The sequence below is a fragment of the Camelus dromedarius genome, chromosome 9 (assembly GCF_036321535.1).
Source record: "Camelus dromedarius isolate mCamDro1 chromosome 9, mCamDro1.pat, whole genome shotgun sequence".
NCBI lineage: Eukaryota > Metazoa > Chordata > Mammalia > Artiodactyla > Camelidae > Camelus > Camelus dromedarius.
The window spans coordinates 1359030-1386333 of record NC_087444.1 but is presented as its reverse complement, the minus strand read 5'-3'; the positions used below and the strand labels follow the sequence as shown (position 1 = coordinate 1386333).

The 27304-nt window shown below is 36.9% G+C and overlaps 1 protein-coding gene across 15 annotated transcripts in view; it reads left to right on the top strand.

Moving 5' to 3' along the window:
- ZNF644 (zinc finger protein 644) overlaps positions 1-27304 on the top strand; it is a 98679-nt gene that overhangs the window by 34819 nt on the left and 36556 nt on the right. For 2 of the 15 annotated variants that reach the window (XM_031457562.2, XM_064488692.1), the window contains one exon: positions 17381-17500. The exons of 10 other annotated variants lie outside the window; for them this stretch is intronic. The gene's annotated coding sequence lies outside the window, so the exon portion shown is untranslated. Of the gene's footprint in view, positions 1-7605; positions 7748-17380; positions 17501-21243; positions 21489-27304 lie in introns of all 15 variants that reach the window. 3 more of the 15 variants (XM_064488695.1, XM_064488694.1, XM_064488693.1) reach the window with 3 other exon arrangements.

Here is a 27304-nt window from a genome sequence, read left to right as displayed (position 1 = left end):
ATGAGTTTTTACATATATGTTCATATGTATAACCACCATGTAATTCAAGATGTAGAACACTGTTACTGTCTAGAAGGTTCCTCTTGCTTTTTCATTCCTAATCCAATAGACTTTCCCCTAAGGTAAGCATCTTTCTGAATTCTGTCAGCGTAGATTAGTTTTGCCTGTTCTTGAACTTTATATACACAGAATTATGTAATATAATATGTACTCTTTTGTATCTGGCTTTTTTTCATTCAACATACTGCTTTTCAGTTTCCTCCATGTTTTTATTATCAGTGGTTCATTATTTTTTATTGCTGAGTAATATTCCATTATATGAATATAATATAGACTTTTTATGTTTTCTCTATGATTTTATTTATCATATTCTCCAAGTCTCTGATCTCACTTGCCAACTTTCTGCACTGCTTTCCTTCCTCTAGTCATCTCCTTCATTGTCTCTTACCACCTGCACAATAAGGCATAAACTCATAACCTGGCATCTGATGATCTCACTGCAGCTATTCCAGAATACCTAGAATTAGCTCAGTAAGCTAGGTATGGTGTTCATATTCTTAGTTTTAGTTCTGTGTGTATTTTGTCACTCTTCCTCAACCCCTTGCCTCCCCAGCTGCCAGTGTCCTCTCTCCTGGTTGTCAGCTTATCTCCTGAAATAGTCCTTCTCAAGTATCATTTTGTCCTTTGAGCAAGACCTGGCCATACTGCAGTAGTCTGTCTTTTCCCTTAGGCTGTGAGCTCCTTGAAGGTGGATAACATCCGTGTCTTCCTTATCTTAGTGGTGCAGGGCCAGAAGACTGTGTGTGCTTAGTGGTTGTTAAACACAGCACAACCAACAAAGCTCTCTCTCTGACAAATAGGGGTTCAGAATACCGGCTGGAAGGGATGAAGGTATTGGCACTTCAGTTGCTGTTGGACGGTGGGAAAGAGCCAGGGAAGGCTGTCCAGTGGTAGCAGTATAGGCATTTTAGAAAGAGAAGTGAATTATCCTCCAACTCAAATTTCATTCCAGTTGGAATACAGTGGCTAGTAAAGCAATGTTCTCGGTCCGTACCTTAAGGAAGATCGAGTGTCAGTGTTGATTTTGATTACTCTTTCTAAATGAAGGCATTAATCCATGTTATGGAAATTGGAGTGTTCGCTACTAATAGTATTCTCTTTGTGAGTCTGTACTAGTTATTTCTTAATTTAAAGATTTTAAAAAATGTGTTAGACTAATACAAAGTAGAATGTTATGAAGATTGGTCAGATCTCTTAAGAGGTGAAGAAAACTTTTTCTCATTTTCCTAAGGGTAAAAATTGATGAAGTGGAGGAAGAAATTGAATCATAGTCTGAAATTGTGGTAACATTCTCGATTCCTATAGCTTAGGAAGCTGGCTGTTTGCTGAGAAGTATTTTTAAAGATTTTGTTTTATCGTTATAGATATGTAATTTATATAAATAATATATTTTCTTAAGAAATGAAACTAAAAAAAATGGTAAAGCATTTTGCACTAGTTTTCTTCTTCCTGGTTTGACATTCGGCTAGTTGAGTTGGCTGCCGTAGTCACCAGGGGGATTTTTATGCCGGAAGCTTTACTGCCTTCTAGCAAATCCAGAGCAAGGAGAGGTTCTTCCCCACTGGGATCAATTTATTACTTTTCCTCTCTGCCACTTCTACCATAAAGGTTGAACACAGAGTTGGGCATTGACCTCATCTCATGCTGTTCCCTCCATCTCCCTGCAAAGATTTTCTTGGACACAGGTTCTTATTGAGTGTAGGACCTCGATTATTTCTTTTCCTTCATCCTGGATGTGAAGTGTATTGAGTTTTTTTGTTCATAAAATTTGAATATTCAGAGAAATTTAACCTTGAGGTTGCTTGACTTATGTGTCTCTAAGAACTTTCAGACCAGTTTTCTCTTCTCGGAGGCTGATGGTTATACGTCAGTTTCAGACTCTTCCTCTTCAGTTTGAACTCAGTATTTGACCAGCCAGCTGCTACTGAGCTTTTTCATTTTGCAGAATTCCTGAATCCAAGGGTTTGAAGTTATTTATGAATGTCTTATATTAACTTAATTTCCTTAATTTCCAAATTAACCTTTCTGTGCTTCTGTTTCTTTAGTAGCACTGTGGCTGTGCTGTCCTTTGCTGTACTGTAAAAAAGAAAACTTTTTAATTAATGAAATTATCTGTGTCTCACTCTAGATGAGATTGCACCATGTACATTCAACCTTTTCCAAATCTATTGCTGAGTACATTCAGTGTTTTCAGACCTTTATTTTTTATGTGAAAGTCACACATGCTTGTGAGCAAATGGTACGGAAATATTCAAAATAAGAAGTAAAACTCCCTTCTCTTGCTCACCACTGTACTCCCCGTAAGTTACCAAAGTATCTGCATTGTTCTCTGTTTACCAATGTAGCTTGGACTTTTCTTGGTATTTGCACTACATGTAATATAACTGTTTTCTTATTGATAGACACTAGGATAAACCTCACTTTTTTTGCTTATATGAGCAATGCTGCAGTAAATATTCTTAACTATATCGTTGTGATTGTGTGAGAGCGTCTTTAGGATAATTTGTAGCAGTGGATTGCTGGGTCAATGGAGACGGGCACTTTAATTTCTGACATATATTGCAAATGAGATCATACTACTTAATATTCTTTTTAGCAGTTTTTGAGCATATCTATTTTCCCATACCCTGTATTAACCAATATTTTAACCTTTGCCAGTCTAATCAGTGAAAAGTGGTATTTATTTGTGCATTTCTTTGTGAGTTTCTCAAAGGCTTGAAGTGTCACTTTTATCATAACTTAATTCCATTGAGAACAAATAATTTGTGAAAGTTTTTTCCTTTTTGTTAAATTCATTAATTAACATACCTTCATGTTTTATGTACTGTATTCAGTTACTTAATATTGAATAATCAGAATGCTTGTCCTCTTTGCCCCCTTCATAAAGCTGTTTATTTAGGGTAAATATTTTCTTATGATGAATTTCTTTATAGTTGCTGCAAACTAATTAACATCATCTGTGAAAAGAAAATAAAAGCCATTACTAAATATTAGGTTACTTAAGTCTAGATTGATAGCATGCTGCCAAAATCTGTTCTCTTGCAACTCAAGCATTTGAAAACTTTCCTTGTTTGTTATTTTTACTGCCCTTAGCATGTATGATAGGCTGTAATTTTAGCCTCATTTCCAGCTTTAAAGTCAATGAACTCTTTTTTTCAAATTCTTTAATTCTAGAAACTACTAAATTTAAGGCCAGAGAAAGAGTTGAGAAAATCCTTAACATTTTTATGATGATTTTCTCAGTTATTTTTAAGGATTAAGATATCGCCTTCTTTTAGGCTTATGATTTATTTTTTGCATATTTGCCAGTGTGGTGCCTTTACTCCTGGATGTGTTTGTATCTCTTAATGTACATCTTTTGAAACTTGTCCTTGTTGTCACTGTGTTGTTTCACGTATTTAAAGGGTTAAGTAGGCTGCATTGGTCTTCCTTGAAGCTGACCTGTCAATCTATTTTTCCAAAGAAAGTTTCATCAAAGCTTGTAATTACTGTAAAAGTTTCTACCCAAATCTGAAGTGGTTTTCAACTTAGCAGTTAAAGGCTAAGAGGCAAATGTCATTCAAATATGTAAACAGTGAATCATAAAACTGCCCCATCAAACCAAACAATTTTGCAAATTGCTATAGTTTAGCCCTCTGTAGTAGGTCTAAACTATAAATAAATAATGGTGCTAAATAAAACAAGGCAATTCAGTAAGCCTTTATTGAAACCTAATGTTCTAGGCACTATGCTGTATGTTGAGTATGCATTGGCAGTTAGAATCTCAGTGCTATATAATTAATTATAAGTCATGAACAGAATACTATCTGATATGTGTAGTGGGACTAAGAAAGGAATTTTGAAAGAAGATAATGAGAAAGGCTTCACAGAAGAAGGGTGACATTTGAGTCGTGCTCTGAAGGAAAGAAGAGAATTCTGATGGTAGGATGACCCTGGGAAGGAATGGACAGAGAGGATGTAAAGACCTTACTTTAATTTCCAGAGATTGTTTGTAAAACAGTCTCATTTGGTTGGATGTCCGTGTTGTCAGAGGTGCTGGCACCTTCTTAGCTGTGCTCCAGTTTACAGTTTACTACGGCCTGAAATTCACTGCTTGAATTCTTCCTTGTTTGACTTTTTCAAACTTTTCTACCAAGCCTGATTTTGATCCCAAATAGAGACAGATTATACTGTGAATGGCTTTATACTGATGATTAATTTAAATCATAATATTGCATGTTAAGGGTATGAGGTTCGTAATAAAAAAAATGGCTTGAGGTCAGGGAGGTGATTGCAGAGGCAGAATTAGAACCTCGGCCTTCTGACCTCTGATCTGCTGTTCTTTTGAGATGAGTGTTAAAGCAGACATTTGAAATCTTTCAGGGTCTTCTAGCTAGGCTGAGGACTGTGGGCCTACCTGCCACATGATGGTGTTCAGTAAGCATTTGTTTCGTGTTTTGTTGCTCTAGTCATTGTTTTGTAATTGGTGTTTGTAGTTAAATTGGTTGGAACTCATACTTGATACCAGGTAATAGTCTGAGGAGGAAAGATGACTAAATATGTAATTATAATCAAATGTGATTAATGTTGTGATAGTCTGTTCTGGGTTACAAGGACCATGTCTGTTTTATTTATTAGTATATAAGCACTTAGGACAGTACTTTACTCATAGCAGGCATTTAATAAAGGTTTATTGAATGACTGGAAATATGAAAATGCCTCCCAGAGGAAGTGACACTTAAACTAAAACTTGGAGGAACTGTTGGTGACTTAATCTAGATAAAAAGTTGGGGAAAGACGGTTGTTAGCAGAGGAAATGGCATGTGGAAAGGATGAGGGGTAAGAGAAAGGGAAGACTGGTGGAACGGGAAGAAATGTGGTGTGCCTGAGTGTAGAGTTGACGTGGGGTGAGGGTGGGAGGGGAGGCTAGTGCCAAGAGATGAGAAACGGTAGGCTTGAGCTACTTTATTGAGGGTGTAAATCACTTTAAAGAATTTGGATTAACAGAGTGATGAGACACCATTGAAGGAGTTTACGTGTGAGGAAGTGATGTGATCACATCTGGGTTTTAGAAATGTGGAGAATTAAAATGGAGACAACAGATTGGTGGAGAAGCTAGACTGGATTCAAGAAGACCGGTTAGCAGGGGGAGGTTGCTGGTCTGACTTTAGAGTAATGGTAATGGAAAAGATGTAGTTGGATTTGAGAGAGATTTAGACAACAAAATAGATCAGCTTTGTGGTTAATTGTAATGGGACTGGTGGTAGGAGAGTAAGGAGGGCGCTGAGGATGAAATATCCGTGTTTCTGATCTGGGCAGTGGTACGGTGCTCACAGATAGAAGCTGTAGGGAAGAAGCAGGTTTATAGAGAGCAAGAGCTCGATTCTAGCTGTACTGAGCTTGAAGTGGCTCCAGACACCTGAGTGGAAATGTCAGGTGGCGCTTGGGTACCTGTAAGAGACCTGGAGCTTAAAGAGAACAGAGAGTCATCAGCATTAACTCTTCATAGTATTTTACAGGTTTATTTTTTGTTGTGGTATCTCTCTATAGGATATTACAAAGTATCTTTATATATTAAAGATTATTGAAAAAGTACTTGCTTCATACAGATTTTTGGGCTACTGTTTTTTATTAGAGATTCTGGTCTCTGCTTATTCCTAGTTAAGCAAGATTTAATACTATTAATGAACAATTAATCATAGTTGATGGCACCAGTCTTACCACAGATACTTGAATAGCTAAAGATGTGTTAATAGCTAAGATTTCAATGTGTTTAAATCTTGAGTTTCCAGTAATAGTGTCTAATACATACTAGCTATATGTGAACTCTGATAATATTTTATAATGTAGATATTTTCCTCCCTGAGTATAGGTTAAAATGGTCATGAAGTCTTTAGGTTAATTGTGATTCAGAAAATCATTAGGATAGAAGGTATGAAAGGTCCTATGAAAAAGGACCTTGCCTACTTTGTTCACCTTTGTATACTCACCATCTGGAGCGGTTCTTGGCACAGAGGTACTCAATAAACATTTGTTGAGTAATAGTCAGTATTTATATATAATGTTTAATATCTAATCAAATTTTATTTTTAGCCAAATGACAGGAGTGGCAGACAAGTTAGTTCTTCCAACTTAAAAGATTGTACTTTTATTTGAGTAATATAATATTTTCCCTCCTTAATTTACCCTGTAACCATTCATATTTATACTGCCTTCCTTCTGTATACTTCACTTCCAACAAACATGTTTCACTTTCTGATCAGAAATATTTTTAATGACATTGAAACATGTCTCCTACTGAAAACGTAATCAGTTTGGACATTTTCATTTATGTCTCCTCACATCACCGTGTTTAAACTGAATTGGTTACCTTTATATCAAAACTCGTTCTTGCCAGTGCCCCATTCTCTTGTCGTTGAGACCAAAATCCGTCTGAATATTTACATCGCTTACGGATGTGGTCAGTTACTAGGTCTTTTTGCTTTTACTTTGTCAGTATAGCGTGTATTTATCTTTTCTTTTAGTTCCTGTTGCTGTTTTGCTTACCCTCTCTATTGTATTCATCTGTGAATGTGTCTTTGCTCACTTCATTTGTGTAAGATCATTTGACTCAGTTTTTAAGAAGTTCCCCTAACTATATTATTTGTTCAGAAAAAAACACCATTTAACAGCTCCTTAAGGATAAATTTTAATTCTTAGATCTTACATCCATGAGCTTTCAAACCCACAATCCCATCAAGTTTAATAGTTTTATCACCTACTATTTTTTAAATAAGCATTTTATTGTAGCTTAATTGATTATCACTGTTCTTAGAAAGTTCTGACACTTCCAGAGTTAACTCGTATCACCACTCTAATCCTCAGTTCATCTATGCACTTGAAATTTGATTCATCCGAGAAGGTTCAGCTTAACTCTTGCCTCTGTCTTGAGGTGACGTAGTCCATAAACGGTCACTTTCTCTGTGTATCTGAAGTGGTTCCTAGGTGAACCACCTATTGATTCAGCGACTTGCAAGCATGACAAATAATAAGTGAGATACTAAATGACATCTCCTGCGGCACCCTCTGCGGCTGACAGGCTCTCACGTGTTTTGGCTGACTGAAACTATGACAACCTTACGTTTATTTCTTAAACAAAAGTGTACATGGTGTTTACTGTCTCTACACTTGATAAGCAAGCAGATATTTTTTGTCTGATTGGTTAAAAGCAAAACCATGATTAGGCCAGATTTCTTTTATTTAACATTTGCATGTGCTTACCATATGCCAGGCATTTTTATAAATTCTTTATAAAATACTAACTCAATCCTCAGTTTTCAGAAAAGGAAATGGAGGAACAATGAGTTCAATTGACTTACTTGTGGAAGGGCTGGAAGGGCTGGAAAGGCTGGGAATTGAATCAGGTAGCCTCGCTTTGGAGTCTGTGCTCTTAAAGGCTGTCACGCTGCCTCATAAGAGCTGTGGAACAATTTTGCTGTGAAGAGGAGAAACCACGCACAAAAAGCAATAATCAAATATAAGGTGTGACCTCATTTAGACTCTCACCCGTTTCTCCTCCACCCTCAGGTTATTTTGGAGCAATAATGCAGTATTGGTTCCCACCCTGCCTCCATTGGTAATTAGAAAAAAATAATACTGATGCACTTTCACACTTAAAGAAGTTCCTAGTAGTGTGAAGGACTCCTGCACTCAGACCCAGATTCACCAGGTAACAGTTTACCACATTTGCTGTGCCTTTGTACGTGCTTATTTATTGTCACGAGACTAATTTGCAGGCATCATGTCCATTTCTCTGTAAATATTTCAGTGTCTGTTTCCTAAAAATAGGGACTTTGTCTTATAAAACCATACACTTATCAAAGTCAGGAAATACAGCGTTGATACAGTGTTACTGTCTGTCCGACTCATACGTAGCTCATGTTAAAACTTTACCAGTTGTTTCATTAATGTCCTTATTGCCATCTTCTATTTTTCTTTAATGATCTTGGCATTTTTGAAGAGAATACACTTTTAAAATTAACTTCTAATTTTGATACAATTATAGTTTCACGTGGAGTTATAAGGAGTAACACAGAGATCCCTTGTACCTTTACCTAATGGTAACATCTTGCAAAAACTGCAGTACAATGTCATACCCAAGGTACTGATACTCATACAGTCAAAGTTACGGCGCGGTTCCCTCACAAGAACCCTTACGGGGATGGCTTTTCATAACCAGCTTCCTTCCCTCCTCCAATCCCTAGTCCCTTGTAATCCCTGTTTGCCATTTTTATAATTTTGTCATTTCAAGAATGACATAATTTCAACAATGTATAAATGGAATCATACAGGATGTAATCTTTTGATATTCACTTTTTTTCAATCAGCACGATTCCCTCAAGATTCCTACAAGTTACTGTGTGTATCAAGTTACTGTGTGTATCGACTAGTTCATCCCTTTTCACTGCTAGGTTATTTCCACGATTTCAGTGTAGCACATTTATTCACCTGTTGAAGGACATCTGGGTTAATTCCAGTTTGAGGCTACTATAAATAAGGCTAAGATGGACATTTGTGTACAGGTTTGTATGTAAACATCAGTTTTCGTTTCTCTAGAATAAATGCCCAGGAGTGCAGTTGCTAGATTGCATGCTGGTTGCATGTTTAGTTTTATCAAAAACAGCCAAATTGTTTTCCAGCAATGTATGAGTGATCTAGTTTCCCCACGTCCTTGCCAACATTTGGTGGTGTCACTTTTGTTTCCACTAGCCTGTTTTAAAGGTGTGTAGTGGTGCCTCAGTGTGCTTTTAATTTGCGTTTTCCTGATAGCTAATGGTGCTCAACCTCTTTTCCTGAGCTCATTTGCATTTTTATATCCTCTTAGGCAAAATTTCCATTCATGTTGCCCATTTTCTAACTGAGTTTTTTTGTTTTTTAACTATTGAGTTCTGAGAGTTATATATTTCCGCCTACTAGTTCTTTGTCAGATACGGGGTTTGTAAATACTGTATCCCAGTCTGTAGCTGGTGTTTTTATCTTCTTAACATGGTCTTTTGCAGAGCAAAAGTTTTAAATTTTAAGAGGTCTGTCAATTTTTCCTTTTTGAATTGTACATTTGGTGTGAAGTCTAAGAACTCTTTACCCTAGATCCCACAGGTGTTTTTTGTTTTGTTTTTTAAAAGTTTTGTTGTTTCGCATTTTACATTTGAATTCATAGTGATCCATTCTAAATTAATTTTTTATAAATTACTAAGACTTAATCCTAGGTTCTTTTTTTTGCCTCTGAGTGTCTAGTTGCTCCAGCACCATTTTATTGTACAGATTGTCTTTCCTCTGTTAAATTGCTTTTAGATCTTTTCGAAAATCAGTTGGGCATATTTGTGTGGCTCTATTTCTGGATTCTCAGTTCTGTTCCTTTGTTCTGTATAGTAGGCCTTAATTTAGGGTAGAATGATTCATCCCACTTTATTCTTCAAGATTGTTTTAGCTATTCTAAGGCCTATCTATGTCTTTCCTTACAAAGTTTAAAATAAGCTTATGTGTGTCTGTCAGATTCTCTCCTGAAATTTGGTGGAATTTGGGTCAAACCTGCAGACAGATTGGGAAGAAGGGAATCTTTACTGTGTTGAATCTCCAGCCTCCCGTTTGTTTAGGTCTTTGATCGCTTTCATCAGCATTTGTAGTTTCAGCATACAGATATTTTATGTGTTTTGTTAAGTTTATATCTAAGTATTTTACTTTGTTTGGATTGATTGTAAGTGGTATTGTGATTTTAATTTCAGATTCTGTATGTTCATTGTTAGTATATAAAAATGCAATTGCTTTTTTTTCTTTGAGGTAAAATTCACCTAAAATAAATTAATTTTAAAGTATACAATTCAGTGGCCTTTTAGTAGATTTGCAATATTGTGCAACCATGACCCCTAACTAATTCCAGACCATTTCATCACTCCCAAGGAGGAGACGCTGTACCTGCTGAGAAGTCACTGTTGATTCCTCCCTCCTTCCAACCCCTGGCAACCATGAGTCTGCTTTCCATCTCTATGATTTTACCTATTCTATTTATTCAGATAAATAGAATAAATAAGATCATACAATACGTAACCTTTTGTGTCTTGCTTCTTTCACATAATGTTTTGAGGTGCATGCACTTCGGAGCATATGAGTACCTCATTTCTGTTTGCACCTGAATGATGCTCTGCTGCATGACTACGCTGGTTTCCTCGTCTGTTCGTCTGTGGTGGGACGTGTGGGTTGCTTACACCTTCAGGCCACTGTACTTAGTGCTGCTGGACACGTTTGTGGACCTTTGACTCTCTGTTTTTAATTCTTTGTTACGTACCTCTGGGAGTGGGATTAATGGGTCATGCAATAATTTTAACTTTTTGAGGAATAACCGGACTGTTTTCTTTGATGACTGCACCATTTTATATTCCCACCAGGAGCGTACAAAGATTCCTATTACTCTGTATCTTTGCTGACACTCACTATTTTCATTTTTTGGATTATAGACATCCTAGTGGGTATGAAGTGGTATCTTATTATGATTTTCATTTGCATTTCTTTAATGACTAATGATGCTGATCATCTTTTCACGTGCTTCTTGGCCATTTATAACTTGTCTTTGGAGAAATACCTATTCAAGTCCTTTACCCATTTTAAAAATTGCATTGTTCATCTTTTTGTTGTTGAGCTGTAGGAGTTCTTTATATGTGTTCTACAGACAAGACCCTTATCAGAGAAATAGTTTGCAAGTATTTTCTCCCATTCTATAGATTGTCTTTTCATTTTCTTAATGTCCTTTGATGCATAAAAGTTGTCGATTTTGATGAAGTTCAATTTATTATGTTTTCTTTTGTTGCTTTTGTCATATCTAGGAATCATTGTGAAATCCAAGGTCATGAAGACCTATTTCTATGTTTCCTTCTAAGATTTTGTCATTTTAGCTCATATATTGAGGCCTTTGATCTATTTTGAATTAATTTGTGTAGATGATGTGAGGTAGGAATCCAACTTTATTCCGTTGGATGTGGGCATCCGGTTACTCCAGCATCACTTGTTGATGAGACAGTTCTTTTCCCAGTTGGTGAGCCCTGTTGAAAGTCAGGCAGGTGCTTTCGGTTCTGCTCCGTTGGTGTCTCCTTGTGTCCGTGTGGTGTCTGTTGTCGTAGCTGTGGAGCGAGTTTGGTTTGGGAGGCTGTGTCCTCCAACTTTGCTTTTCTTTTTCAAGACGATTGTGTGCCTGTTTGGGATCCCTCGCCCTGTCATGTGGACTTGAGGATCAGCATTCCTGTTCTGACAAACACACCGTTGGGACGGCGACAGGGATTGCACTGACCCTGTAGGTGGCTTTTAGGGGGTGGCATTGCCGTCTTAGAAATGTGGAGTCTCCAGACCATGACAGGGATTCAAAGAAAGGAAAAGTCTTTGGGCTATGTATAGTGACTAGCACTCTGAATCCTTAATTATGAAACTTTGTAGCGGTAACGGGAAAATTACTTGGCTCAAGAACATGGACAAAGCAAGGTGGTTTTCTACAGAAATGTGACAACTTATTTATAGTGCTTACTTTGGGGCCAGAATTATCTCATGCCTGATCAGAAGCAAACAGGAAAATTTAAAGACAGGCAAATAATCTCCATCCCCATTTTTTTTTCTTGTATCTACAAAGATGTTTTTTATTTTATTTTTTATTTTTTTAATTTTTTAAACTTTTTTTAATAATTTATAATCATTTTACAATGTGTGTCAAATTCCAGTGTAGCGCACAATTTTTCAATTATACATGAACATATATATATTCATTGTCACATTCCTTTCTCTGTGAGCTACTTTTAAGATCTTGTATATATTTCCCTGTGCCGTACAGTATAATCTTGTTTATCTGTTCTACAATTTTGAAATCCCAGTCTATCCCTTCCCACCCCCCACCCCCATCCCCATTTTTTAAAGGTAATTCCTGAACAGAGAATTGGCACTTTATAGGTACTTGGCTGTAGCAGCTCCCTGTGAGTATATTTAAGGTATTTTGCATTTCTAATTTGTAGTAGGGAAAGATGATAAAGAATGAGATTTCCATATCCTTTTATGTAAAACAGAATTCTATAGCTTGATATTTTAATCTTTGTAAAAGTCATTAGTCAAAAGCACACCTATCATCAGATTTAATTAAAATTAAACTTTGTAATTGCATAGGATACAGGGTATCTTTTCATTTATTTTACTCTTCTTTAATTTCCTAAAGGAAACTGTTTTGTTTTTTTTTTTAGTTTTTTAGTATTAATTTGGTTCTTTATTCAAATTTTTCTTAACTATTTTTTCCTTTTTGAAGCTATTGTAAATGGAATTTTTTTTTTATTTTAGGAATATTTAATTTGTAAGTATGTACTTCTAAGTCAATTAAATAGAGCTCTTTTATACATTTAATTTTGATATTTTTTAACAGTAGAGACATCTCATATCTATAAAGTGCACAGACATATGAACAAACAAAACTAGAGATTTCATAGCTTCACTTCAAAACTTAGTTATGAATTAGGTATTACAATATAAATTTACTGCTTATAACAGTTGGAATAAATTGAATTCACTTGCTCAAATCACTAAGACTTACTATTTATGGAAAGGAATTTCAAGATATGTATTTGTCCTTGACAAAGTCTGAAGGACCCATCAGAGTTCTGAGCTTAGAATTGTTTTTTAAATTTCATTTTCAGGTTTTTCACTGCAGCTAATTTTTCTGTATTCATACTGTGTGCTGCTGCAGTTGTGCTGGTCTTGTTTATTAGCTCTAATAGATTTTTTTGAGTATGGATTTTTTAGGGTTCTCTTTAAATTAGATCATGTCAGCTGCAAGTAGAGATGGCTTTCTCCTTTTTTTCTAATCTGAATGCCTTCTATTTCTTTTGCTTGCATTTTGTGCTCTAACTGCAGTCTGTTACACAATGTTGACTAGAAGTGGGGAGAACAAACATCCTTCTCTTGTTCCTGATCTTAGTGGGAAGGCTTTCGGTCTTTTGCTATCAAGTATGACGTTGGCTGTGGAGTTTTCATAGGTATCTGTTATCAGGCTGAGGAACTTCCCTTCTATTCATACTTTATTGAAGGTTTTTGTAATGAAAGGGTGTAGAATTTTTGTCAGATGCTTTTTCTGTATTTATTGATAGATGCTCAATTGGTTTGTGCTCTTCATTCTGTTAATGTGGGGTGTTACACTGGTTAATTTTTAAATTTTCTTATATTGAGCTACCATTCAACGCCTGAGGCAAATCCCAGGTGGTCATGATACATAATCACTGTCGTAGGTTATGGATTTGTTTGCTTTATTTTGTTTAGGATCTTTGCGTCTCTATTACCAGGGAATACTGGTCTCTAGTTCTCCTTCCTCGTGATGCATTGACGTCAGTGTAATGTTGGCCTTATAGAGCATGTTGGGAAATGTTCCCTCATGTTTTAGGTGGAATTTGAGAGAGAGTCATCAGTAACCCCACTTTAAATGCCGGTGGGGAGCTCACTAGTGAAACCGTCTGGCCTGGGGCTTTTCCTTTCTGGGAGATTTTTGATTACTGACTCAATCTCTTTACTTACAGGTCTTTTCAGATTTCTCCTTGAGTCATTTTCGGTAGTTATGTGCTTCTAGGTTATTAGTTTAACTTTCAGGTTTTCTACATAAGGTCATGTTGTCTGTGAACAGAGATAATTTTTTTCCTTTCCAATTTGAATTTTTTTTTCCCCCAAAGATTTTTTTTTTATTGAAGTATAGTCAGTTTACAGTGTTGTATAGTTTCTGGTGTACAGCATAATGTTTCAGTTATGCATGAACATACATATATTCATGCTCATATTCTTTTTCACCACAAGTTACTACAAGGTATTGAATATAGTTCCCTGTGCTGTACAGTATGAACTTGTTGTTTATCTACTTTGTATTTAGTTAGTACCTGCAAATCTTGAACTCTCAATTTATCCCTTCCCACCTCCTCCCCTGCCCCTGATAGCCATAAGTTTGTTTTCTATGTCTGTGAGTCTGTTTCTGTTTTGTAAATAAGTTAGTTGTTTGTTTAGGTTCCACATTAAAGTGATATCATATGGTATTTTACTTTCTCTGACGTAATTCACTTAGAATGACAGTCTCCAGGTCCATCCATGTTGCTGCAACTGGCATTATTTTATTCTTTTTTTAATAGCTGAGTAGTATTCCATTGTACCTTTTTATCCAGTTGTCTGTTGATGGACATTTAGGTTGTTTCCATGCCTTGGCTATTGTAAAAAGTGCTGCTATGAACATTGGGGTGCATGTATCTTTTTGAATTAAGGTTCCCTCTGGATATATGCCCAGAAGTGGGATTGCTGGATCGTGTAAGTCTGTTTTTAAGTCTTTTGAGGAATCTCTGTACTGTTTTCCATAATGGCTGCACCAAACTACATTCCCACTGATGGAGTGGGAAGGTTCCCTTTTCTCCACACCCTCTCCAGCATTTGTTGTTTGTGAATGTCTTTTATTTCTTCACCTTGCTTAATTCCGCTTGCTGAGACTTCCAGTCCTTTGTGGAATAGGAGTAGCAAAAGTGGACGGCTTTGTCTTGTTCCTGATCTTAGAGAGGGAGCTTTGTCTTTCACCGTTTAGTACGGTATTTGCTGTTTGCTGTTCATAAGTGAACTTTATTATTTCCTCCTGTGTGGTTTTACATTTTGTCTGATGTTTTTCTCTGTCGGTTGAGGTGGTAACGTTTTTGTCCATTCTGTTAATGTAGTATATTACATTGCTTGATTTTCGTATGTTGAAAATGTTCCATCCTTGTGTTTCAGGAACAAATCCCACTTAGTCATGGTGTAATAATCCTTCTAATGTGCAATGGAAGTCAGTTTGCTAGTGTTTTGTTGAGAATTTTTGCGTCAGTTTTCATGAGGGATATATGAGATGATACCTCATTGTAGTTTTGATTTGCATTTCTGTAATAATTAACAATGCTGAGCATCTTTTCATATGCCTTCATGTGCCTATCAGCCATATGTATGTCTTCTTTGGAGAAATGTCCTTTTAAGTCTTCTGCCCATTTTTTTGACTGGGTTGTTTTGTTTTTTTATTATTCAGTTGTATGAGCTGTCTGTATATTTTGGAAATTAAGCCCTCAGCTGTCACATTGTTTTGTTATGCATCATTTTGACTTCCCTCTAATTTCCTTTTATGTGTATTTTTCAGTTAAATTCTTGTATTTACATTGGCAATTATAATTAAATCATAAATTTATAATAATCTAGTTTGAATTAATACAAACTTTGTTTCAGTAGTATAAGAACTGTTCCCATACAGATCCATTGGTCCTCTGTTTTGTTGTTACTGTCCCAAGTTACATCTTTATACTATAATATCAGCTTTTATATTTACCTATGTAGTTGCCTTTCTTTATTCTTTCTTTTTATGGTTTTGAGTTACCATATGGTATCCTTCCATTGCAGTTTGAAGGACTCCCTTTAACATTTGTAGGGCAAGTCTCCTAGTGATGAACTTTCTAGCTTTTGTTTATCTGGGACTGTCTTAATTCCTCTTTCATTTTTGAAGTATAATTTTGCTGGGTATAGAATTATTGGTTGACAGGTGTTTTCTTTTACCACGTTATAATTATCATGTCAGTGCTTTCATGTCTCCATGGTTTCTGATGAGAAATTGCCTTTTAATTTTAATAAGGACTTGTATACAACCCTTTACTTCTCTGTTGCTACTTTTGTTATTCATCCTTTGTCTTTGGGTTTTGACAATTTTATATTAACGTGACTAGTCTAGATCTCTTTGCATTTATCCTTCTTGGAGTTTGTTGAGTTTTGATTGATTAGATTCATGCCTTTTCAGATTTTGGATGTTTATGGCCATTAATTTTTGAAATTTTTTTTCTCTTTTTCTGTTCTACTTCTTGGTCTCTAATTCTCAGTGTATTGGTCCATAGGTCTATTAACCCCGTGCTTTTCTCTTTATTCTTTATTCTACTTCTCAGACTGCATAATTTCAGTTGACCTACTTTCATATTCACTGATTGTTTCTTCTGCTTGCTTAAATATATTTTTGAAGCCCACTAGTGAATTTTTCAATTTAATTACTGTTCAGCCCCAGAATTTCTGTTTGGTTCCTTTTAATAAACCTTTGTTTGATTTATTTCTATCTCTTCATTGATAGTCTTTATATAGAGACCTGTTCTCCCGGTTCTTCTACTTCTCTCACCATGGTTTCTTTTATCGCTCTGAGCACATTTATAACTGTCAGTTTAAAGGCTTTGTCTAGTAAGTCCCATGTCTGTTCTTCTTCAGGGACAATTTCTATTGATTTTTTTCTCCTATGGATAAGATGTACCTTGTGTTTTGCATGCCTTGTAATTTATTTTGAAAACTGGATCTTTTAAATATTATAATGTGGTAGCTCTAGAAATCAGGTTCTTTCCTCTCCTCAGGGTTGCTTGTAGTTACTTGACCTGTAGTTGTGGGTTTTCTAAACTTTTAAAATTGTATTTTGTCATGTGTCTCTGAAGTCTCTGTTCCTTTAGTTTGTGGTCACCTACTGGTTTGTCAGAAATTTCCTTAAAATGCCTGTATCCAAAAAATAAGGGAAAAAAGAAAATAAAAAATTTAAGGAAAAAAACCTTTTCAGGCATTGCAAATTGACTTTATTTTCAGGCACTCCTCCAATTCTTAGCCAGATGTTTTACAACTCTGCCTTAGCCTTCACTTCTTACTTGCACTAGGGCTCAGAGATTAGCCAGAGGTGGAATCTTAGGGTTTTTTCAGGTCTTTTCTGAACATACATCCTGCCCTGGGCACTGGCATGGATTTCTAGATGCCCCACAAGCTTTTCAGGTGTAGTATTACAGTGATACCAAACCAGAGATAGCATCTCCAAAAAACAGAACTATATATAGACTCATATTTCTGATGAAAGTAGATATAAAAATTCTCAACAAAAATATTAGCAAATTGAATCAAGTGTATAAAAAGTTATACATCACAACTGGGATTTATTTCAGATACGTGAAGTTAATTGAACAATTGAAAGAAAAAAAAGAACAGTATAATCTGTCACATCAGTAGGCCAAAGAGAATGACAGGAGATCTTACCACAGACCATACAAACATCATGAGGACAACTTCACACATACAAACTTAACAGTTTGATGAAATGGCTTGATATCTTGGAAAGCACAGCCAACCACACAACTCACTTAATGTGAAATTAACCTTTAATAGCTCAGTGACTATTTAGAATTGTAAAACTCCCGCAAAAGGCCAGCATGGTTTCACTGGAGAATTCCAAATTAGAAAACCTTTTTAAATGACTTTTTAAAAATTGACATCAATTCCATGTAATCTTTTCCAGAAAATAGAAGAGGAGGGAACAAATTTCAGTCTGAAGCTGGTGTTACATTGATATACTTAAAGCACTCCTTGCGCTGTTTATAGGGTCTGTGGTGATATCCCCTGTTTCATTGTTAAATTGGTAAGTTTTATCTTTTTTAATCTTTGTCAGTTTTGCTGGGAGTTTGTTTGATTGATTTTTTCATTGTAACTGGCTTTTGTTTCAGTGGTTTTTCTGTTTTCAGTTTCATTTATTTCTGCTTATATTTATTACTTCCTCTTTTTTGCTTGCTTTGGGTTTGTTTTGTTATTCTTTTTCTATTATTGATATGAAACATTTCTCTTTTTGAATGTAACGTTTCATGCTATAGATTTAAATTTCCTTGTCTGCATTGCTTTAGCTGCATCTCTCATATTTTGATAAGTTGTATTTTTATTTTAATTGAGTTTTTTCATTTTCTTTGAGTATTTTTGAGCCATGGATTATTTAGAAGTACGTTGTTTACTTTTCAATTGATAGAGATTTTCCTGTTATTTTTCTATTGCTGATGTCTGGTTTGATTCTGCTATGGTTGGAGAACACATTGTATATGTTTACTGTTCTTTTACATTTGTTCAGATTTGTTTTTTGCTGAAGGTGTTGTCTATTTTCACGAGTGTTTCATGGACACTTGAAAAGATCCGTATTCCTGTGTTGCTAGATGGAGTGTTTTAAGTGTATCAGTAAGATCTTATTGGTTGGTTGTGTGTGGATTTTTTAATTCTTGCTGATTTTCTTTCTAGTCGTTTTATCAGTTGCTGAGAGGCGTCTTTTAAAGTCTCCAACAACAATTGTAGATTTGTCTATTTCTTCTTTCCGCTGTACCAGTTTCTGTTCAGAGTGCTTTGAGGTCCTGTTGGGCATATACGCATGTGGCATCGTTCTGTCTTCCTGATGGGTTGGTCCTTTTACCAGTATTTAATGTCCCTCTTGATCGCTAGTAATTTTCTTTGTTCCCATTTCTGTTTTACCAGGTATTAATGTAACCACATTTGCTTCTTTTTTAAATTAATGGTTGCAGGGCTTATCTTTTTCCATTCTTTTGTTTTCACCCTATTTATGTCATTGAATTTGAAGTGAGTTTCTTGTGAGCTGCATATAAGAGGGTTGTATTTTTTTACCCACTCTGTCATTTCCTTTCTTTTGACTGATATATTATTTACATTTAAGGTAATTTTTTATGTTTCCTCTAGTTGTTGTTCCTCTTTCTCTTTTCTTGCCTTCTTATGGGTTACTTGAACAGTTTTTTAAGGATTCCATTATGATTTACTTATAGTGTTTTTTTGACCATATCTCTAATTTTCATAGTGGTTCTTCTGTCTGTGTAAATATAGGTATGTGACTTATTAACAGTCCACTGATGTCAACACTTTACCAGTTGGAGTGAAGTCTAGAAACCTCACTTCCATTTAACTTCCCCTTCCCTTCCTGACCTGTCTGGAGTATCAGATGGTATAATTTTTGTTTTAATCACCCAAGATAATTTATAAAATTTATAGTGAAAAGCATAGTCTGTCTTATGTATCCATATTTCTGTTCTTTTTATTGTTTTTTCTTCCCTTATACTCCAAGATTTTTTTCTTTTATTATTTATTTTGTTTGAAGAACTTCTTTTAGACATTCTTTAAGGGTAGGTCTGCTAATGACAATTTTTTTAGTTTAGGTTTTCTTTGAGAATATTTTTATTTCCTCTTCTTTCCTGCAGGCTTGTGTCACTGGATATAGGATTTGTGATTGATAGTTCTTTTCCTTTAGCACCTGAAAAATATTGTATCAATTCTTTCTAATTTCAGATGAAGAATCTGTTATTTATATTGGTTTTGCTAACATATACTCTGTCTTTCCATGGGTTGTCTTTTGATTCTAATTGTGTCCTTTGAGTCACAGTTTTAAAATTTGATATAGTCCCATTTTTCTATCTACCTATCTATCCATCTATCTACCTACCTGTCTGTCTGTCTGTCTGTCTGTCTGTCTGTCTGTCTGTCTATCTATCTATCTATCTATCTATCTATCTTTCTTTCTACCTACCTACCTACCTATCTACCTATCTATCTATTTTTTTTTGCCTGTGCTTAGGTGTCACATCCAAGGAATCATTGCCAAATCTGATATCATGAGGCTTTGCCCCTATGTTTTTTTCTGAGAGTTCTATACTTTTCATTCACATTTAGGACTTTTATCTGTTTTAAGTCAGTTTTTGCATACAGTGTGTCTTAGTCCATTTGTGCTGGCCTAACAAGATACCACAGATTGGGTAGTTTATAAACAAGATAAATTTATTTCTCATAATTCTGAGGCTGGGAGTCCAAGACCAGGGTGCCAGCACAGTTGCCCTCTTATGGGTCATAGACCTTTCGTTGTGTTCTCACATGGCAGAAGGGGCAAGGGAGTGCTCTAGAACTTCTTTTATAAGGTTATTCAATTCATTCCTGATGGCTCTGCCCTTGTGATGTAATCACACTCCCAAAGCCCTACCTCAAAGTGACAGCATCAGGATTTCCATGTATGAATTTTGGAGGGAGAGCATCAGCACTCAGACCATGGCGTGGTGTAAGGTGAACGTCCAGCTTCAGTCTTCTGTATGTGTTTATCCAGCCTTCCTAGCACTGTTTGCTGAAAAGGCTGCTATCTGTTCACTATTGAGTGGTCTTGGCATCCTTGTCGAAAATTATTTGACCCTGTATGTGAAGAGTAGGCTCTCTTTTGTATTCCATTAATTTGTATGTCTGTCTGTATGCCAGTACCAAACTGTTTTGATTAACGTGGCTTTGTAGTAAGTTTTGAAATCAGAAAGTGTGAGACCTGCAGCTCTGTTCTTCTTTATCAAGATTGTTGTTGGCTCTTTGGGATCCCTTGAGATTGCATGTGAACTTCAGGGTGAACTTTTCTGTGTCTGCAGAAAACCCCATTGGGATTCTGATAAGGATTGTATTAAAACTGCTTTGAGTGGTATTGGCATTTTAATAATAACGTCTCCCAACCCATGAACGCCGAACGTCTTTCCACTCGTTTCTGTTGTCTTTACTTTCTTTTGGCAATATTTGTAGTTTTCATCATATAAATCTTTAGCTTCCTTGGTTAAATTTATTCCTAAATATTGTACTCTTTTTGATGCCATTTTAAGTGGGTTGTCTTAATTTTTGGGGGGGGTGGTCATTGTTGGATGGAAATGTGGCTAATTTTTACATGTTGATTTTTTTCTATCATTTTTATTTTATTTTCCAGTTTTATTGAAGTATAACTGACATACATCACTGTATAAGTTTAGGTGTACAACATAGTGGTTGTAAAATGCGCTTAAAGTGATTACTGCAATAAGCTTTATTAGCATCTGTCATCTCCTATAGATACACTATAGGAAGGAAAAAGAAAAAGCAAAGAAAGAGAAAAAAGTGTTTTCCTTATGATGAGATTTACTTAACAACTTTTCATACATACTACACAGTAGTAGCGTTAACTGTGATCATGCTGTACATTACGTCCTTGGTACTTACTTACCTTACAGCGGGAAGTTTGTACCTGGACCACCTTCCCTCAGTTCCCCCTTCGTTCCACCCCCTGCCTCTGGTAACTGCAAATCTGATCTCTTTTTCTATGAGTTTGGATTTTGTTTTGTTTTGCTTTGCATTGTTTAGATTCCGCATGTAAGTGAGACTGTACAGTATTTGTCTTTTTCTGACTTATTTTATATAGAATTCATTGTGCACAGAATGATAGCTAGGGAGAGTCTACCCAGAAACATGCGGTGTGTCTGGATAAAACAGCTGAAGGTAATAAAAAGAACGTTTGCTTTGTTTAATTTCCAAAATTGACTGATTGCATGATTTCTTGTTCACTTGTAGTTAGCCTGCTTTGTCTGTGTCCCTTCTTACATATTCAAGCACCTTCTAGTGGCTCAAAAACACCACGTGTACAACAGAAGACATGGTGCCTGTTCTCTTGGAACTTCAGTTCACTGGGAGAGATATGTTAATCAATTATTATATCAGCTGGATATTTGAAAGACATTAGTGCTCTGAAAACAACAGTTCTTCTAAAGCATATGACAAAAGAAGTTGACACAGAGTGTTCGAGAAAGCTTCCCAGAGTAAGTGATGTTTGAGCTTTAACTAAATTTATGTGATAGAGGGCTGGGGAGAAGAGAGCAGAGGATTCTAGACCAAAGAAACTGCATCTGCAGAGGTCCTGTGGGAGGAAGAATATGTTGAGGAGTTTGAGAGGGCCAGTGTGGCTGAGTCCCTGGGAGCCACTAGGAGGAAGGTGTATGATCAGAAAGGAAAGGTAGGCAGGGCCGAGCAATGGTAAAGACTTGGGATTATGTCCTGAGAGAGAGGAAATAGCTATGCAGTCTTTCAGGTAGCAGTAAGTACCGTGAAGAAAAATAAAACCAGAAAGGAGGGTAAAGAGTGACTAGGAGTGCTGGTTTATGCAGGATGGTCTAAGAAGAACTGAGCAGGGGTTAACTAGAACTGGAAGAACCGATCTGCACGTATATTTGGAGGAAGAACTCCAGGCAGAGACTGCTAATACAAAGTATGTGGGACCTGGTCCAGGGCTGGCTAGGAGGCCGGTGTAGCTGAGGTGCAATGAGAAGAGCGAGAGGGTAAGGAGGTGAGCTTTAGGACTGAGTGCATTATCGTTGGGTTGGACGTGAACTGTACAGCACTCACCACCTTGATATTTTATATGCATAGCTTCATACTGAATTTAGTCATTTCTTTTGCTGGTAATCGTTCATGAAATTAAGATAGTATCACTTGAGTTCAGAACCCAATTCCAGTGTGTGAAGAGGAGGGTCCCCCCCCCAACCAGGCATGTATCCGAATATCGATTGGTGCCCTACAGTCCACCTCAGTCCTGACACTGTCTACCCAGAGGTAGCGTCAGACCCCACAGTAAGGGGTCGGCCCCGCAAGACTGCTCTTCCCAATACACACGCACACTTCAGACACCAGTTGCGAGCCCAGGTTGTCATCTGTGCTTCTAACACGTGGGCTACAGATTGGAGGTTTTCCAGAGCCCGTCCTTGGACTTCAGCCACCAATTGCAAGTCTAAATTTTTATCTGTGCCTCTGGCCACCTGGCTCTAAATCAGAGCTCCCCATGACCCCCACCCCTACCCCTTAGGATCAATTTATTTGCTTGAGTGGCTCACAGAACTTCAGGAAGCCCATTTATTCACTAGATTACCAGTTTATTATAAAAGGTTGTAAGTCAGGAATAGCCAGATGGAAGAGATGCACAGGGCAAGGTGTGTGGGAAGCCGGCACAGAGCTTCTACGCCCTCTTCAGTTGGGCCCCTCTCCCAGGACTTGCACATGTTCTCCAGCTCAGAAGCTCTCCAGACCTCATCCTTTTGGGTTTTTATGAAGGCTTCGTTGCATAAGCATGGTTGATTAACTCATTGACCATTGATGATTGATCCAACCTTCAGCTCCTCTCCCTTCCCTAAGAGGTGGGGTAGATTGCGGGTAGGACTGAAAGTTCCAGTCCTCTAATCACAAGTTTGACTCCTCCAGCAACCAGTCCCCATCCTTAGGTGCTTTCCAGAAGTCTCTATTATCATAACAAAAGATGCCTTTATAGCTCTCATCACTTAGGGAATTCCAAAGTTTTTAGGAGCTCTGTGCCAGAAACGGAAAGACCAAATGCATGTTTCTTACTATAAGTCAAAGTATCACAAGTACTCTATAATTTAACAACTTTTACGAGCTATTTTTGTCTTCATTTTAAATAAGAAAATAGTCTTATCTAAAGTATAGAAATAAGAAGGGTGGTGGTCCTGCTTGAATCTCCTACCCATTATACCAACCCCAGATTAGCTGTTGAAGTCCTCTCCCCAATACCTAAAAGTGGACCCTGTTTGGAGATGAGGTTTTTACTGAAGTAATCAAGTTAAAGGTAGAGCATTGGGGTGAGTCCTAATGCAGTTGTGGCCGGCGTCCTTATCAAAGGGGGAGTGTGGACGCAGAGACAGGTAGAGAGAGAAGGCAGTTAGGAACAGCGTAGGGGGTGTGTACCAAGCAGAGAGGGGCCTGGGGCGGACCCTCTCCTCGCCGCCCTCAGAGGGGCCAGTCCTACAGACGCCGTGGTTTGGGGGTTCCAGCCTCCAGATCTGTGAGACAGTGAAGTTCTGTTCAAGTCCCCCAGCCTGGAAAACGTCGTTACAGGGCTCCTGGCAGACTAGCGCAGGCGTTGTCTGAAAGGAGGAGGTTCTCCTTTTCTCTTTCCTGCTCCCCTCACTCTCCCTGCACTGAGCAGGAGCAGCAGATTGTTATAAAAGCTTCAGGTCTTTCTCTATGTGTGTTTCATTCATTTCTGTAGCAACTTAAGTCTCTAAAGAAAAAACGGAATTAAAAAATAAGCAATAAAAAGGCTGTAGCACTATATTTATAGTTCCTTATTTCTATGAAAAATTTAACTTTGAAACTGTAAGACTATCGTAGTAACACAAACTTTTAAAAAAAAGATTGACCTACTTTGTTTCGTTTTTAAACCTTTATACCAAGATATTTCTACAATCTTATTTACTAAAATTTATTGTAAGATTGATTTTTCCATTCCAGTATTATATTCCAGCATAACCTTTTCTATTGTTTCAGAGTGGTAGTTTGGAAAAAAGAATTTGCTGCCACTTGGTGGCACTACTTGGCTTAAAAATGAAATCAGATTGCTGTTAACTGAACGCTGTTCCACATAAATGTTTAAAATCAGAGGGGATCTCTTTGATATTAAGCAGCTTAATATTATAAATGTTTGATTATTTTGTAAGTAAAATAATAATTGGTGTTGTAAAATTGCATTTTATTAAAATGGCATATGGAATATAAAAACATAAACAAAGCCTTAGTTTGGTGAGGAGGGAAGTGTATAATTTTTGATGGAAGGCTCCTTTAGTTTCAGCATTATTTACATTAAGCCTTAAACCTCTATGTGTCTAGATGTCAGGAAAATATATTTTTAATGTTAGAAACAAACATCTTTAACTTTCCTTTAATATTAATATTTTCTAAGCTGTATTTTTTTGTCTTTATAAAGCTACGAAATGGGATTTTTTTTCCTGAGTGGTCAAAATAAATGAAACATAAGGGAAAACAGACATTTTAAATATATTGATGTCTTCCTGCAACATCCTAAAAACTCTGGCAGTCCCTTTTAAATGTACATTATTTGTTTTACTTTATTAGGTAAAGGATCCTGAAGTGTAAGATGTGGAAAGTAACGATGTCCCTAGACATGATTTTTACTCCTAAATAATTGATTTATAATACCATAATAGCTAAAGTATTTTTGTAATTACCCTTCTCTAGTTTGCATATGCAGCATGTAAAAGATAATGCTCCATGTCTTTTTAAAAATTGAAATATAACACATATAGGAACCTGTACGAAGTCTATGGCTCAGTGAGTCATCACAGACTAAATACTGCGTGACCACCGCAGATCAAGAAATGGAGTACTGCCCGCAGCTGGAAACCCCTGTGGTTCCTTTCCCAGCCTCTCTCCCTTTCCTGTTTCCGACAGTGACCACTACCTGGCTTCAAAGAATATAGCTTTTTTTTTTTTTTTTAAAAAAAAACCTGTTTTCAGACTTTTATATAAGTAAAAATTATGTAGTAGTATTATTTTGTCTCTTATTTTACTTAGCATTGTGTCTGGGAGATCCGTGTGTGTTATCAGGTACGGCTGCAGCTTGCTTGTGTTATTTCTTCACTGTCTTTTTACTGTTGGACACTTGGATTCAGTAATGCTGCCATAAACATTCTTGTAACTGTTCCTTGGGGTACGTGTGCAATATTCATGTGGGGTATACACCAGAAGTAGAATAGCTGGGTCATTGGTGTATATATGTTCAAATTTAGTAGATCGTGCAAGAATTGTTTTCCTGTCCCATCAGCAGAATAGGAGGGTTCCTGTAGGTCTGTGTTGTCACCAGCACTTGGTATTAATAGCCTTTTTACTTGTGGCCCTTCTGGAGGATGCATTTCCTTGATTCCAAATGGGATTGGGTGCTTTTTCATAAACTTACTGGCTGTTTGGATGTCCTCTTTTTTATTATTATTACTACTGATCTTTCTGTATTACCGATTTATAGGAGTTACACATTTTATGGATATGAGCCCTTTTCTTCCTATTGGAGTTTCTGTTCTTTTCCTTCTGTTTTTAGGAATTTTTATGTATTCTAGGTACAAGACCTTTGTTAGTTACATTTGCTAGAAAAACAAACTGGCTTTGTCTTGATTTTCACCCTCTTAATGTTGCGTTTTGTTGAAAGGAAGGTCTTCGTTGCAATGTAGTTCGATTTATCATTGTTGTCCTTTATAGTCAGTGCTTCGTCTATTCTGTCTAAGAAGCCTCTCTGCTCCAGGGACGTGCAGATATTAAGTCTTCTTCTAGAGCAGCTGTTCTCAGCGTGAGGCAGCGCCCCCGCCCTCACCCCGCACCCCGCACCTTCTGCCCCTGGGTGGGACACCGGGCAGTGCTTGGAGACACCGCTGGGTCTCACAGCCGGGCAGGTACAGCGCTCTTGGCACGTAGCGGGTCGGCTAGGGGTGCTGCCGAACGTTCTCCAGTGCGCAGGATGCTAAGCGCCCTGCAGTGCGCCGAACAGTTGGCTCCCTTGCAGTCTGCAGGGCCGCCCGTCCTGAGGCTCAGGCACTGTCCGGCGGGCTCTGCCTTCCAGCTTTCTACCTGGACTGACTTGCCTTGTTTTGTGTGTTGTTCATGGTCTATTTAGATTCACCTGCTACCTAGACCTTACTCTGGATATTATGTGACCTACAGAGACCACCTTTTCTTTTTTTCTTATGGAGGTGCACTTCACGCAGCACCATTAGTTGAGAAGATTGCTTCCCTAGTGCTCTGCAGTGTCACCTTTGCCGTAAATCAGATGACCATATATGCATGTCTGTTTCTGGGCTTTGTTTTTTTCTGTTGGCCTGCTTTGTCTACCCTTGCACCAGAACCATGCTGTTTTCATTTATGTGGCATTATAACAAGTCTTTATGTTTAATAAGGCAAGTTTTCCTACATTGTTCTTCTGAACTCTTTTCAGTTCCATATAAATTTTTACTATCACATTGTCAGTTTTACAAAAATTGAATTGAGAAAAAGTTGACATCTTTATATTATTAAATCTTCCAATCTATGAATATCATATCCTTTCATTTATTTAGGTCAGTGAGTCTCAAGCTCTGTGTTCTCAAGATCAATTTAGAGTCTGAAAAAGAACTTTTCTTATTTGGTTATATCAGTATTTTAAACCTTGGCACAATTGACATTTGGGGCCAGATAATTTTTTGTTTGGGGAAACAAGAATATCCCACTAAGTGTTAACATAAATACATAATTTTGTGGAAAATATACTTTCCAAAACAAAATTTAGCAAGAACAGTAGTATCACATTTTTGCAAATCTCTTTCATGTCAAGCTTAATGGGAGATAGCTGGATTCACATAGCTGCTTCTTGCTTTAGTCTGTTGTGACATCGCAAATCGTACAGACTCTGGAAAACACCATCGTACACCTGTGAGAGAATGAGAGCGAGAAAGGCAAATAAGGTCTTGTTATGAAAACAGTTTTGATTTTGAGAATTCCTTGATAGGATCTCAGGGCCCCTCAGGGATCCGTAGATCACGGTTTCGGGAACTGCTGCCCTGGAGACTGTGACACACATCCTTGACCTGTAAGAGTCTGATTAAGGTGTTTAATATCTTTCCAGAAAATGCAAGGAACCTAAAACACCTTAATTCCATTAGTCACCTGCCCCTTACTCCTTGCTCAGTTTATTTGCCATGATACTCAACTATTTTTAATTGCATAGATGTTTTAATCCCCATGAGACATCATCATTGCTTTATGTCAGTATTTTAGATTTACCTGTTGCATTTTTCTCACTTTTTAT